This window comes from Sminthopsis crassicaudata, chromosome 4, assembly GCF_048593235.1.
Source record: "Sminthopsis crassicaudata isolate SCR6 chromosome 4, ASM4859323v1, whole genome shotgun sequence".
In the NCBI taxonomy this organism is placed as follows: domain Eukaryota; kingdom Metazoa; phylum Chordata; class Mammalia; order Dasyuromorphia; family Dasyuridae; genus Sminthopsis; species Sminthopsis crassicaudata.
Window position 1 is genome coordinate 17,768,045 of NC_133620.1, and position 14,948 is coordinate 17,782,992.

At 45.3% G+C, this 14,948-nt stretch overlaps 1 protein-coding gene across 1 annotated transcript in view; it reads left to right on the top strand.

Moving 5' to 3' along the window:
- MYSM1 (Myb like, SWIRM and MPN domains 1) overlaps nt 1-9,737 on the top strand; it is a 246,171-nt gene extending 236,434 nt beyond the window's left edge. Inside the window, exon 21 of the transcript XR_012481847.1 lies at nt 9,673-9,737. The gene's annotated coding sequence lies outside the window, so the exon portion shown is untranslated. The remainder of the gene's footprint in view (nt 1-9,672) is intronic.
- The last annotated feature ends 5,211 nt before the right edge of the window (nt 9,738-14,948 follow it).

Below are 14,948 nucleotides of genomic sequence, written 5' to 3' on the forward strand. Positions count from 1 at the left end.
AGGGAGGAGTCTTGTAAAGGTCTGAATTGGATTTCACGGGGCCTGAGGTTCCTTCTAGTTCAGAGACATTATGTTTCTGCTTGGCCACAGAAGATAGAATTGAGAGTGATGAGGATAACTGACATAGAGACATTGCAGACTATATACTAGGACAACTAGTATATAGTAGGATGGGCTGCCACAAAAACTGGTGGGCTGCCATTCCCACAAGTCCTTGAGTGTAAACTGTTATGGCCCCTTGCGCCAGAGGTTGGAGAGCTCTTGTTCTTGTCCACATTGGACTAGATGCTTCCCCTTCCTCCCCTCTGGGGTCTCTTCCGACTCAGAGATGCTGTGATCTTCCCAGCCTTGTCATCCTCCCTTTGTCTCTGACCCTTAAAACTCAGGTTGAGTGAATGTGGATTTTTTGTTTTTGTTTTTTTCTCGTTTCTTACCTTCTCTGATGCAAGCCCTGTGGGAGTCTGACTCTAGCCTTGGTAAAACAGGTTAATGGAAGACAGTTTATTCCATCCTTGCTTCAGCTCCATTTTCTAGTCCAGCTTAAATTGTAGACTGACTCTTAGACATTTTCCTCCTCTGTCCTTATGGTATAACTTCACCAAGCCAGCGGCATTAGGAAATGGTAGATACTGTCAGCACTCAAGACCAATGGGCAAACAGCAGACTAATGGTCCATCAGAGGAGACCACTGGGGGCTGACCATGGGAGCCCGGATTTTATTCCCAACACAAGGCCTGCTAAGTACCTATAATTGTAAATACTCATAGGAAGTGCTTATAATTGATCTCTCACTCTGTGTCTCTGTCTGATCTGCTCCTTCTCTTTTCCCCCTCCCTCTCTCACTTCCTCCCTTTCTTCTCCCTCTCCAAGTCCTAGACACTTAAAAGAGCGAAGCTTAGTTGAAGAAACTGTTGTTGCTCAGTTTCCTTTCTTCCCTTTCTCCTTTCCCAGACTAGAAGTGCACTGGCCATTCATTTTCAGGTCCAGTCCCAAGACTGATTGGCCTGGAAACTTTAATTTGCTCCATTTTTCCAGCCCAGCCTGGTTCCGCCTTCTTTGGCAGTCAGATCTCGCCCCCTTCCATCCCCATCCCAAATTCTCTAGGTCTTACTATATCGGGACCACTTCAGCACAAACACCAATGGTCTCCAGCCTGACTGCAGCTCAGAACTCCTGAGCTCTAGCGATCCACCAACCTCTGCCCAGGGAGTATGGGCCGTTACCATCATCTCCATCTTTCTTCAGTTCCTTACGGTCTACCTTCTTCTGCCTTCTCTTTTTCCTTTGCCTGTTTTAAATCCTTCCCATCTGCTTTCTCTCACATTTTCCTTCTCCCCTTATCTTATACCATTCTTTTTTTTTTTTTTACCCCCCCCATGCCTCCGGTCCCTCTTCCTCATCTCCTATTTCTCTCACAGCACGGGGGAACCCCATGAGATGCTACCTCCTAGGAGGGCAGCCATTGGTTTAGATTTTGATAGTAAAGAAACTTCAAGGGGGGGCATTTGTTACACAAACCCTGTCAGATGGAAACAGTATCAAGTTTCCTAGGGATAAGAAAAGGAGAGAAAACACACACACACACACACACACACACACACACACACACAGTCTCACACACACAGAAAATGTAACGAAGCAGTAGCTGTTCTTGGAGAAAAGCCCGGAGGGACTGAATGGGCCACAAACTCAATAGTCAGTAGTGTGACAGGGTGACCAAAAACCCTCTAGGATTTGGGGCTGAGTTAATGAAGATGGAGTTTTCAGGTTATCAGAAGAATCAATAATCCATCCCGCTGTCCTCCGTCCTCGTCAGACCACCGCCGGAGGACGTTCTGCAGCACTGGCCATCATCTTTGAGGAAGGACATCAACAAACAGGAGCATGTCCTCTGTAGGCAGTTAGAAGGGAAAGTGGGGAGAGTGTGGATCTGGAGAGAGGAAAACCTGAGTTCAAATCCAGCCTCAACCATTTGTAACTTAGAGCTGTGTGACTGTGGGCATGTCACTTAACTCTGTTTGCCTCAGTTTCCTTAACTGCAAAATGAGTTGGAAAATGAAATGGCCAAGCTTGGATTTGCTTTGCCAAGAAAATCTTTAATAGGGTCACAGAGACTCAGACATGACTGAAATCACTGAACAGAACAATGGCAAAATAGATACGTAAGCCAGGCTCGGCTCTAAACAATTTACAAAATTATGATCTCATGTGATCCTCATAAAACCCTCTATCAGGCCCCCCATTTTAGAGATGAAGAGACTGAAGCAAAATGAGGGTTTTAATGACTTGCCCACGGCCACCCAGCCATTCTGGCCCCTTTCAAAGAGGAAGAATTGATTTGTTCAGAGTTATGCAGTTGAATAGTGTCAAAACTCCAGGCTGGAGGACCGGTCTGGGAGATCAGGGACATGGCTGTTAATTCTGGAATTGAGAGATGGATAAAAAGCTACAAAGGTGAAAGGGAAGAAATGACATCCAAGATGGTTGGGGAAGGGGAATTGCAGGATGCTGAAACCATCATTATTTGTGCCATGGCTAGTCTGGTGCCCAAGGGGAGCCTTGGCAGATGATGCCAGAAAGGGAGGATTATGGGAAGCCTTGAATACGAAGCTGAGAAATCTGGTCTTTGGATATTTTCTTAATGCAGCAGATATAATTGAAATTTTAGTAGGACTTGAAGCGCTTCGTGAGAAGCACTTAGGAAGACACAAAGATTCGAGAAGACAATTATTGTCTTCTTGTCAGTTCAACCCAAAGAACATTTGTGAAGCTCCTACTGTGTGCAAGGCCGTACATATGCTCTAACGGGTTGAGGCGCTGCTCAACAGACACTGATGATTGTTTTTAAGAGCCATCCTCCTTGGATACCTGGCCCATACCTGTTAAAGGTGAGGGTGGCCCCAGGGTGAGCTGGGTAGGAGATATCTTAGGCCGGCCCCTAGGGCTGGAGTTACCCACACCCTGCTCCTCCAGGTCTGGTGGTAAATTATGTACGTTCAAGGGCTTCCTCATTGAGAACATGAGAAAATTAAATTGCTCACTGAGCTGGTAACAGATGGTTGATTCCATCTCCTTTTTGGCTGGGACACCCCCAGAGAGTATAATTGAGGGCGTCCTCTCACACAAAAGGGACCGAGGGGGCGAGGAAGGATGAAAAATGAGAACGAGACCTTGGTTTGGCACATCAGTCATCCTGATTACTCCCCAGCTTTCACTGAAGGAGAAAATAAAAATAAAATCCGGAAGGAGCATGGGCAGTTTGTAAATAGGACACGCTGGGGTTCCACAAGCTTTATTCTTTCATTCTTTCCTTTATTTCTTTATTTCCGTCCAAAGCCAAACTGGAGCCTTCCCAGGCCTCCAATCAACTCCCAAGCATCTGGCCCTCTGATTCCAAGTTTGCCAGGCGGGAAAGGAGCCGGCAAGGGTCCCGACCAGCCAGCTCTCCCCGGTGCACTCGGTGCTAATATATATTCTCTGAATGCCGGGGATGGGCTGACACCCCAGCCTCCTCACCGCCAAGTCTCTGCAACGGGAACCATCATTAGAGCCAGACCTTCGCAGTGGGGGATGGATGGCGGGCCTCCAGCCACAGATGATTTCACCACGGGAGTGCGCTCTGCAGCTGACTCCGCGGGCACTGGTTTCCAAGCAATCCCCACATCTCAGGGATGGAAGAGACTGGGTCCAGTGAGTGGGTCTGCGAGGTGGTCTTAAGAACTGTGGCCAGATCCCAGCTCCACCAGTTACAGGCTATCTGACTTTGGACAAATGACTTAAGCTTCCTGGACCTCAGTTTCCTCATCATGAAAGTGAAGGGGCTGCACTCACAGCCCCTGGAGGTCTCTGCCACCTCTGATATTGTGGTCCTGTGTGAGTCTTCTTCCATCTGGCTACTGCCTAAAGACCTTCCTCGTGGACGGCTCTGCAGGACGCCCACCTCAGGATTCCACCATAATCCACCACAGGATCACTCTTATCTGTAAGAAATTTCCCTTGAAATAGAGTCAGAATTTGCCCATGTGATGGGGCAGCTAGGGGGCGCAGTGGATAGAGCACCAGCCCTGAATTCAGGAGGACCAGAGTTCAAATCTGGTCTCAGACACTTAACACTTCCTAGCTGTGTGACCCTGGGCAAGTCACTTAACTCCAGCCTCAGGGAAAAAAAAAAAAAGAGTTTGCCCATGTTCCTAATGTAGGTAGGTGATGGACAGAGCACCAGGTATGGGGTCAGGAAGACCGATCAAATCCATCCTCAGATACTTACTGTGTGACCTTGAGCAAGTCACTTCACCCTGTTTGCCTCAGTTTCCTCGTCTTTAAGATGAGCCAAAGAAGGAAATGGCAACCCCCTCCAATATGTCTGCCAAGAATACCCCAGATGGGCTCATGTTGGATATGACTGCAACAACCACTGGAGTAGAGTAGACATTTAACTGCTGCTTGTTGACTGACTGACTGAGTGATTGGTTCCAGGCTTGGGAGACGGCCAGGAAAGAGGCACAAGATGGAAGATGGAGGGTTATATGTTGGGAACATCGAGCAGGCGTGTTTGGCCGGACCACTGGGTGCACAAAAAGGAGTCACATACAACAAAGCTGGGAGAGGAGAACCCTCTTTTCTGATCTACCATTTCTTCTCCCGAAAACTTCCCTACCCCCAGTTGGCATTTTCTACTTGTCCCTGGTTCTCTAGACACCTCGCTCTCCTCCTATGACATGGGAGCCTCATCTGAGCAGGAGCCCGTCCCCTAGGTAGAACTTTTGGTGGCTCAGTGAATGTCCCAGCCTGGGGGTGACAGGACCTGAGATGTCCCACTCCTTGACTGAGAGAAGAGTTTGCCAAGTCCGGGGGCTGCTCACCTGCCATGACTTAGAGGTCATCATTGCCCACAAGGTCTCTGAGATCCCCTTGTTCCCCACTCATCATGCTTTGTCTCCTCCCCCAAGGTCTTTTGCTTTAGGTCTAAAGCTTCTCCTTGTTGAATAAAATGGCATTTCGTCTTTCGTCTATGGGACAGACTGAGCCTTTGCCAGACATTTTCTCTCTCTCAAGTCTTCGCTGTTCTTGGAATAATTCAAGCTCTATTGCTTTAATGTAGCACTAGTCTTTCTGGTTCTGTTGTGAAAAGTCCTTCCACGTTTGCTGTGTGGACGAGAAGAGCTTCCTTGTGTTTTATTCATGTCCCACGCTCCTTCCTGGGCCCAGGGTGGCCTACAATGCCTTTCCTGCTCCATGGCGTCCCCCCGGACCTGCCCCGGGCTTCCTTTCCTCCATTTTTGCTTGTCAGCTTCGAATCTCTATGAAGTAGGTCAGTAAGTCAGTAAACATTTCTGAAGCACTTCTGTGTACCGGTTACTGTGCCAAGGGAGCGTATTTATGTTAGAAAAAAAGGCCAGAGAGGTCTCTGACTCAACAGATATTCACAGAGTCAGGCCTCCTTCCTCTCCTGATATCCAGTTCTGTATTCAGGCCATCCATTGGGCAACTCTACCTGGATGTCCCAGGGCATCTCCAGCTCAACAGCTCCAAACAGAACGCGTTTTCTTTGCCCTAAAACTCACCCTGCCTTAATTTCCCCACTTCTTTCAAAGATGATCTCATTCTTCCATTCACCCAGACGTGTAATCTCATAGTCATTCTTATTCTCTCCTCTCCCTCATTTCCTTTTACATCATTATTGCCTTTACCCTCATGAAGCATTTATTAAGCACCTACTATGTGCCAGGCACTGTGTCAAGGTGCAGAGAAACAGAAAAGGAAAAAAAAAAACAAAGAAAGAAAAAAACAAAACCAAAAATGCTCCAAGAAGCTTCCTTTCTTGGGAAAGACAATGTAGTGACAGCTATGTATGCAAAATATAGATATGGCATAAATTAGAAGTATTCTGGGGTAATAGTGAAAGGTGTTATGGGAAAAGGTAGGATTTTAACGGAGACTTGAAGGAAAGCAAGGACGGCAGGAGATGGAGGGGAATGGGGAGAGCATTCAAGACATGTATGGAGAGCCCAACGGCCACAAGTATTACTACTGAGTCTGCCTCCAAAACATCTCCCACAAATTGCTCCATTTTGGTACTTAAACTTTTTGCAATCTGACTCGAGCCCATTTTTTCTAGGCTAATTTCCCATTATTTCCCCTTTAATTCTCTATGTTCCTGACAAACGATCTTGTTTAATGTTCCCGATAGAAAATGTTCCATCTCCTGCCTTGGTGCTGTGGTGCGCACTCTCCCCCAAAGCTAGAATTCTCTTTCCTCTCACAGATTTCCCGGAGGCTCAGCCCACTTGTCCCTTCCTAAAGGAAATCTCTCCTGCTTCCTTCCCTGGTGGGGATCTCTCTCCCATATGACTTTGTGCTCACTTCTCTGCATCCGTGTTGCTTCCCCCCAGTAGAATGCGAGCTCTTTGGGGTCAGGAACTTTCATTGTTTTAGATTCTGTGTCTGCAGTTCTTATCACAAAATCTTGCAGGTCACAAGCTCTTATAAATGCTTTTTTGTTCATTCTCATCCATTTGTTCACATCACGACTCTCTCTGTGTGGGAATACAGGAATACAACAGCAGAAAAATGACAGCCAGAAAGGGAGGGAAAAGGGAACAGATCAGTATCCTTACTGGTCCAATTATGGAAAAAGGAAACACGACTTGTCCAATTTGATGATGATAGCATTTATATAGCACTTTGTGGTTAATAATTTATCTCATTTAGATTTCACAACAATCTTGAGAGTTAGGAGATCTTATTATGCCCATTTTATAGATTAGGAAACTGAGGCACAGAGTTCCATAGCTAATATGTACTTGAGGCAAGATTTGAACCCAGCTTCCTGATTCCAAGTTCATTACTCTATCCACTGTTCTAGTGGAACTGAATTCTGCTATAGTCCCTATTATTGGATTCTAGTCTTTCCTGCACTGTGTAATGCTGGGAAAGTCACCTCAGGTGAGTCAAAATCTGGGTGTATGTGCTTCCAAGCAAAGGTGGGCCCATGGATAGAGTGCTGGGCCTGAAAACAGGAGGACCGGTAGTAACTGTGTGAACTCTGGGTAGTCACTAAAAAACGACGACAACAAAAATCCTGCCTCAGGTTTCTCAACTGTTAAATGGGAGTAATAATGGCATCTATCATCCAGGGTTGTGGTGACAAACAAATGACATTAATATTTGGAAAGCTTAATGCCTGGCCCATAGTAGGTGCTTAATAAATGCTTGTTTCCTTCCTTTATATTTCTGTGGAATAGCACATGCAGACCCTGTATCTCTTTTTAAGGGAATTTTTGGACTAGTTTTCCAAGTTTACTCCATTTGTGCAACAACAAACACAAAGTGATATGAAAAAGAAAGGTCTTTTTGTTATAAGGGATGGAAATGTGTCTGACATATGGGAGTTTTTAACAGAAGAATTTTTGATAAAGTCAGTCAATAAGCATTTATTAAGTACTTGCTGTGTACGCCTAAATTGTGGGAGTGCCAATAGAGGCAAAGCACCCACAAACCAAATCAAAATGTAGTCCAGAGCCCCAGTTGGACACGATGGAGAACACTGACTCTATGATTCAAGGATGGGGCTCTGTGTGACCCTGAAAAAGTTCCATTGCTCCTCTGAGCCTCCGTTTACAAATCTCTAAATTGAGTCCAGCTGGTGTTTGAGGTCAGCTCGGATCTGTGACCCCGTGAAAAAAGACAACCCGTTCTGATGATCTCCAGTGGCCCAGAGGACCAGGAAGGGGAATCTCCCAGATTCAGGGCCGACTCTAGTCAGTGCTGGGAAATCCATCTCCCCATGTTTGTAAGAAGGGACGATTATCAAAACCAGCATGTAAATTGTTTCCAAAGAGCTGAATCCTTATTGCTAATTGTAGGGAGACATATTATCCCTTCCCACTCTGTGCGTGCAAATTACCGTGCCCGTCACCATGGCGGGCGAGGCTGGGCTAATAGCACTCCCATGACAAGAGCGGATTCTGGGCTAGAGACTGGCTCATCTGACGCTTTCACCTCTCAGAGGCAGGAGGTGCCCTGGCTGGAGTCACACAGCCTTATTCAGGAGCATGGAGGGTCCTCTTTATTTGGAGCTTTTCCTGTCGATCTGGGGTAATGTAGATGGTTTGGGGAATGGCAAGGAGGAGCAGGGATGGAGGACCTATGGTTGGGATACACAGGAGAGCAGGACCATCGAGGCAGGGTTAGGAACCAGTCCTTTATCGGTGGAACGGAGAGCTTCTACCTTGCTTCCGGCACTCAGCACAGTGCCTGGTACCCAGGAGGTGCTCGATAAATGCTTGTCGGTTTGATTTGACTTGCTACATCGAGAGGAATTCTTGGTTTGTACCAGACTAGGATGATTGACCCACTGGGCATCCTTAGTTGAGCTGGCCAATCCTAAGGTTCTTTCTGTGATATCTTCCCCATTTGCCACCTTGCCCAGGAGTGGAGAAATCCTTCCGTCCCTTAGGTCCTTCACTATGTGGATAAGAGTGCTCAAAGGCATGAGTTCAAATTTTCTTCAGACACTTACCAGCAATACGAACCTGGGCAATCAGCTCATCTCTGCCTCAGTTTCTTCATCTACAAATGGCGATAACAATAGTGCCCATTTCTCAGGATTATCGAGAGGATTAAACGAGGTGATATATGTAGAACACCTTACAAATGCTAAAGTACCGTGGGAATAGGAGATGTTATTAGCCATAATAATGATAATAATAATAACTAGCATGTAGGTAGTGCTTCCTAGCAGCTAGACACTGTACTAAGCACTCTGCAGTCAGTTGGTGGTTGTCCTTGGTACGGGAAGAGCACCCAAATGACACGGCTGTGTTAAAGTTGAGTAACTGTGTCCGGCTGTGGCCGATAAGACCCTGGGAGCTGTGGCCGCTCTGCCCCTGGTCAGACACAAATATTCCCTATTTACAATAATTATTTAAAGCTTTACAGATATTAACAATTATTACCACCAATCAGGCGGCTCTACAGCAGAATCCTTTGTCCGACGGGGCTTGAACACAGGCTCCTTTTGTCTATAAAGTCTGTGTTTCTGTGAAAGAGACCTTTTTGGCAGGACGGAGGTATAGTGAGCAGAGAGAATCCTTTCACTTAATAATAAAATCAAGAAGATGGGAATATTAATATTTTCTAAATTAAGGGATCAAAGCTCCCTAACAACTAGTGCTGGCCCTGAGTGGAATGGGTCGCCTTGAAGAAGTGACTGCCCCTCTACTGGAGTTCTTTAAGCAAAGCAGAGGGGGGGGGTGTGGTAGAGGGAAATCCTGAAGTCCCTGTCCCAAGGAAACCTCTAGGTCTTGGACTGATCCAGTGAAGAAAAGGGCTGAGAAGACCTGGGACTGAAGTGGATCCCTGAGGTAAGTGGTGGTAGAGATCCCTGCCTGCAGATCGAGCCCCGGCTCTCCTCACCGGTGGTGGGAATGTGGGTGAGCAACTCTCTATGACTCAGTTTTCTGACCTGGAAAACGAAAGGATTGGACTTAATGGATCATCTTTGTCCTCCCTCCAGTGATAACTGGGCACGGGTTCTTTCAGTACGTCTCCCCCATTAGAGTGTGAGCTCTGCGAGGGCAGGGACCGTTCTTGCCTTTCTCTGGATCAGAGGTTCTCAGACTATGGGCCACGGGCCAGATGAGGCCGCTGAGGATGTTTATGCGGCGCCAGGTTATGGCAAATGGGCTGAGGGGCGGAGACAGAGTGGGAGCTTTTGTTTTTACTCTAGTCCGGCCTCCCACAGTTTGAGGGACAGCGAACCGGCCCCCTGTTTAAAAAGTTTGAGGACCACTGCTCTGGATACTCACACTGCGCCTGGCATCTGGCAGATATTGAATAAATATTTATTGATGTGACTAAGACATAAAGGCAGCATGCACTGGTAAATAAAGGGCTGAACTTAAAGTCAGGAAGAACTAACTTTGAATCTTGTCACAGGGCTTCCTATATCTGCGACCCTTGATGAGTCAGTTAAACACTTCAGTGCCTCAGTTTCCCTGTCTGTAAAATGAGGTTAGACTGAAGAGCCTCAAAGATCCCTTCCAGTTGCAAAACTCTTCCTTACTAACTCCCAAACCTAGGAACCCAAGAGGCTCCCCTGGCCTTCTGGGAACCTCCCTGATCTCGGTTTGGTCTCGCCTTTCATCTGGCTCTATTCTCCCTCTCTGTCTTTTGATGGAGGGGGGCTCTTTTCTTTATACTGCAGTCCTAACTAATGTGCTTAAGCTGTATAGTATTTTTAAAGACAGCTGACCATAACATTCTCTGAACTATTGAATATTCAGACGGGTTTAAATTTAGTTTGCGCAGTGTCCATTAAGAGGGGAAAGTGAAAGAATAAGCGTTTATGTGTCAGGAACTGCACTAAGCACTTTTTCACAAATGTTGCCTCATTTCATCATCACAACAATTCTGAGAGAGAAGAGCTGTGAGCATCCCTATTTTACAGAGGAGGAACCTAAGGCAAAGACCAGGGTCACATCTGATGTCTCAGGCTGGATTGGAACTCAAATTGATTCCAGGCCCAGGGCTTTATTCCATCTCTTCTAGTGGCCTGCTAGCTAGTCCACTGGATTAACATAGTGTCAGTCTAGTCCCATAATGCTCAAAAGGAGTGGGATAGGTTTCTGCCAACCCTGGGTAGTACTATCTTTCTCTTTTTCTATCTTTGTGTCTCTGTCCAACCCTCCCTCCCTCCTTCTCCTTCTCTTCCTCTCTCTTCCCTGCCTTCCCTTCCCTTCTTCTTCCTTCACTCCTTCTTCCCTCCCTCATTTTCCTCTCTTTCTTTCTTTCTTCCTTCCTTCCTTCCTTCCTTCCTTCCTTCCTTCCTTCCTCTTCCTTCCTCCTTCCTTCCTTCCTTCCTTCCTTCCTTCCTTCCTTCCTTCCTTCCTTCCTTCCTTCTCCTTCCTTCCTTCCTTCCTTTCCTTCCTTCTTTCTTTCTTTCTTTCTTATCTTTCTTTCTTTCTTTCTTTCTTTCTTTCTTTCTTTCTTTCTTTCTTTTCTTTCTTTCTTTCTTTCTTTCTTTCTTTCTTTCTTCTTTCTTTCTTTCTTCTTTCTCTCTCTCTCTCTCTCTTCCTTCATTCCTTCTTTATCAATATCAATCAATTATTAAGCACCTGTTATGTAAAATATGCTATATTAAAAACAAAGGCAGATTCATAGATAAATAAGCATCCTATAACCCCATGCTAGGAAGAGCCCCTTGAGATCATTTGGTCCAACTCTACCTGGAGGATCTCCCCTAAACCATAACTCACAAGTAAGTGCTCATCCAGCCTGTCTTTGAATACCTCCAGTAACAAGAAACTCACTACTCAACAAATCTTCACATTTTAATTTTTAGTGCATTCCCCTAGGGAGCCCTTCCCCAGGTGACACAGAAAAAGCCATTGATGTTTATGCTTTGGGTACAACCATCAAAGCAGCATCTAATTCACTGAAGTACTACTTCCTAGCCCACAGCTTTCCATCTTTTCTTACGATAATAGCAGGAGGAATTTTGTCAAATTGCTTTGTTAGTATCCAGACAAATAGATCCCTAGATCTACAGGTATGGTAACTGTCAAAGAAGAAATGAAATTAGGTTAAGCATGACCCATGTGAGAAGCTATGTTGGCCCTTGGTGGCCTCTACTTCCCTTTTTAGATTTTCATGTACATTCCTTTCATAGTGTATTGTAGAATTTTCCAAAGACTAGAAGTAAAAAAAAAATCAGACTCCTTTCTCTTCCCTTTTTTTTTTCTCTTTTAGGAAATTGTGACATTTGAAGCTAAGTAACGGAGTAGACAGAGAGTGGGGCCTGGAATCAGGAAGAATTGAGTTCAAATCTTGCCTCATATATTTTCTAACTGTTCGACTGTGGGCCAGTCATGTAATCTCTGCCTGCCTCAGTTTCTTCAACTCTAAAATGGGAATAATTAATAGCAGCACCTTTTCCCCAGGGTTGTGGTAGGACCAAATGAAATAAAACTTATAAAGGGCTTGCCATGGCGCCTGGTATATGGAGGCACTTAATAAATGCTTGTTTCCTCCTTTCCTCCAGTTCTGTGGCATCTCTTCTGGTTGAAAGCTCAATGGCAGATTTTATATTGGCCAGTTCTTTCAGCATCTCCAAGTGGAGTTCACATGATCCAGATGGCTTGAGCTCACCCAGAGTAGGGAAGTGTTATTTGATAATCATTTCACAAATCCTATTAACACTTATTTCTTCCTTTCCCAGGCCGAAGATGATCCACCCTCGTCAGTTCAAAAAAGATGAAAGAAAAATTGAGCATCTCTGTTCAGCCAAGGTGTCATTGTCAGGCAGCACCATCTCTCCCATTCAGACTGTGGTTCTTTCTATTCTTTGATCCCTCTCTGCTCCCCAACATCCCTACATCTCCCCTTTTGCCTTTAGTTGTCTGCAGCTTATACATTGTGTAGCACACTGAGAAATTCAATGACTTGTCCAGGATAATACAATAATATATATATATATATATATATATATTTATATACAATATATTATATAATATATAATTATAATATAATATAATAAATATATCAAATCTTAATCCTACCTTAAATCTTATCCGCTACTTGAAGCTGCCTTCCAATTGCCTCAAGGTTTCTCAAGAACTTTCCTACAGAGCCTTGTTGGAGTATGTCATCCAAGTCTCTTTAGACCCATTTTACAGATGAGTCATACAGCTGGTGTCATAGCTGGGACTCGTAGCCAGGTTTCTACCTGTCAGATTCAGGACTCTTTCAACCGCAAAATTTCTAAGAATTCAGATAGCAGGTTTAGCAAATCAGGCTTCTTACATAAAATCACCAAGCTCGAGAGGACCTTAGACATCAATTCCCATAACCCTTTGCTTTATAGGGGAAGAAACAGCTAGGCGAGAGACTTACCCCAAGGTAACGGGTCAGTGGCAGAAGCTGCCTTCGAGTCTATGTCTCCTGACATCTTCGGTGACTGGTCGGTTCCCTGCAACCCCTGGCACGTGTTTCCCCATAACCCCTGGCACGTGTTTCCCCCCAGCCTCCCATGCCCAGTGCACACAGAAGTGGAGTATTCTGTTACTAAGGAAACCCAGCATGTTGAGTATGAGCCATGTGGAAATAATGGTGATTTATTTAGAAAAAGAAAGGTTTGTCATTTTAAGCTTACTACTACAGAATTGCTTTTTGATTACCTCCCTCCGTATTGCATTGTCTTGTCACAATAAACTACGGAAACAAGTGGCGAGGTTAATAATTATCGCCTCTGTTCTTGTCACTTTCTTGCACAAGGTCAAAGACAGAAGCCAGCCCGGCTGCACCTGGCCGGCCCATTCTTCTCCGGAGAGAGCTCCGAGTGGGTCCCCTCATCTTCATTCTTCTGGGCCTTCTGAGCAGGCTGCCTCCCCACTGACTCCAGAATTCTTCAGTGCTCAAGGAGTCTGGGAGGAAAAATGTCTGCAGAGAAAAAACACTCCCAGTGAGGAATTGGAGAGAGGTAGAGACAGAGATGGGAGAGTGTGGGTTCAAATCTCCCCTTAGATACTTATTAACTATGTGACTAATATTCTTAAACTGCTCTGTGCCTCAGTTTCTTTATCTGTAAAATGAAGGAATTAGACAATGATTTCTGAAGACCTTTCCCTCTTTAAATGCTCTAGGGAGCTGGGATGTTTTTGCGGAGAAGTTTTGACCTTAAGGAGGTATAACTCATGTCCTAGTGTATTAAGATTTTCACAAAATGGATGTGATCTTTGGAAAGGGAGGGATTGATGACTTTTTCCCCACCCATCTTTCTCCTGGTACCTCTGAATAATGCTTCTATTTGGAAATTCACTATGGTTAATGGAAGGGTCACGGAATCAGAATCATCCAGTTTTTAGTTGTAGGAGATCTCAGCAGACATCCAGTTCCCCCTCCATTACAGTGTGTGTGATCAGAGTTTGCTTCAGGAAGGGCCCCCAGTGGATGCCCATCACCTCCTGAGATAGCCCACTCCACTTTGTGATGGCTCTGAGTGAGGAGGATTTTCCCGATTGTCGCCCTTGAATCTGCCTTTTTGCAGCTTCCGCTCACCGGTCCTTGATAGGCCTCTGGGCCCAGACAGGACTGGCTTGATCTCTCTTTGCGATGGCCTTGCAGATGCTTGAGCAGAGGTAACACGTCCCTCCTGAGTCTTCTCTTTTCTAAACTCCATCTGATACACGGATGCTCGTGTGTCATGAACTGAAGCCCTTGCTTATCTTACTCTGGACAATTTAATCTCTTTTTTTGCCTGATAATCCTTAAAATACTTACAAATAACTAACATATCCCTCGCTGAGGCTTCCCTTCTTCAGGAAAAAAAATATTTCAATTCCTAACAATTCATATTACACAGAGGATAGCTTATAAATCCATGGAAAATACAAATCAGAAAGCAAAAAACACAGTAGCCCATAAACAGTTACCAACCTCCTTTTCCCTTAAAGGGGAGTCCCCTCTTCCATCTGACTTAGAAAGTACTTCCTTAAAGGTTTGGACTCCTATGAGGGAGGTGAGGAAGGGAATGAGCATTTATTAAGCACCTACTATATGCCAGGCACTATGTTAAGCATTATTTTATAATTTTAGAAATACTAAAAAGGCAAACTTAAAATACTATGACAAGGCTCCACTTCACTGGGGAGAACTAAATGGGCTGTTGACTGCCCTGAGAAGGGAATCACTTCTAGAGCTGCTGGAGAGATAACCCCTTGTCTCGAGTCCTTACTGTTGTATCAGAGACCAGAATCCTGGTCTCCATATCATGGCTCAGTCCCTTTCTGATGCTCCAGCTTTGAGACTAGGGTCTGTCTCCTTTTCTCTCCAAAGGTCTGGTGCTGCACATGGCTGGGATCTGGAGGTCTCCAGAACCTGGCTTTGTTTGGGCAATCACCTTTCCAGAAGACTGGCTCACGTGGCCCTTTCTTCTTGGAGATCCCCAT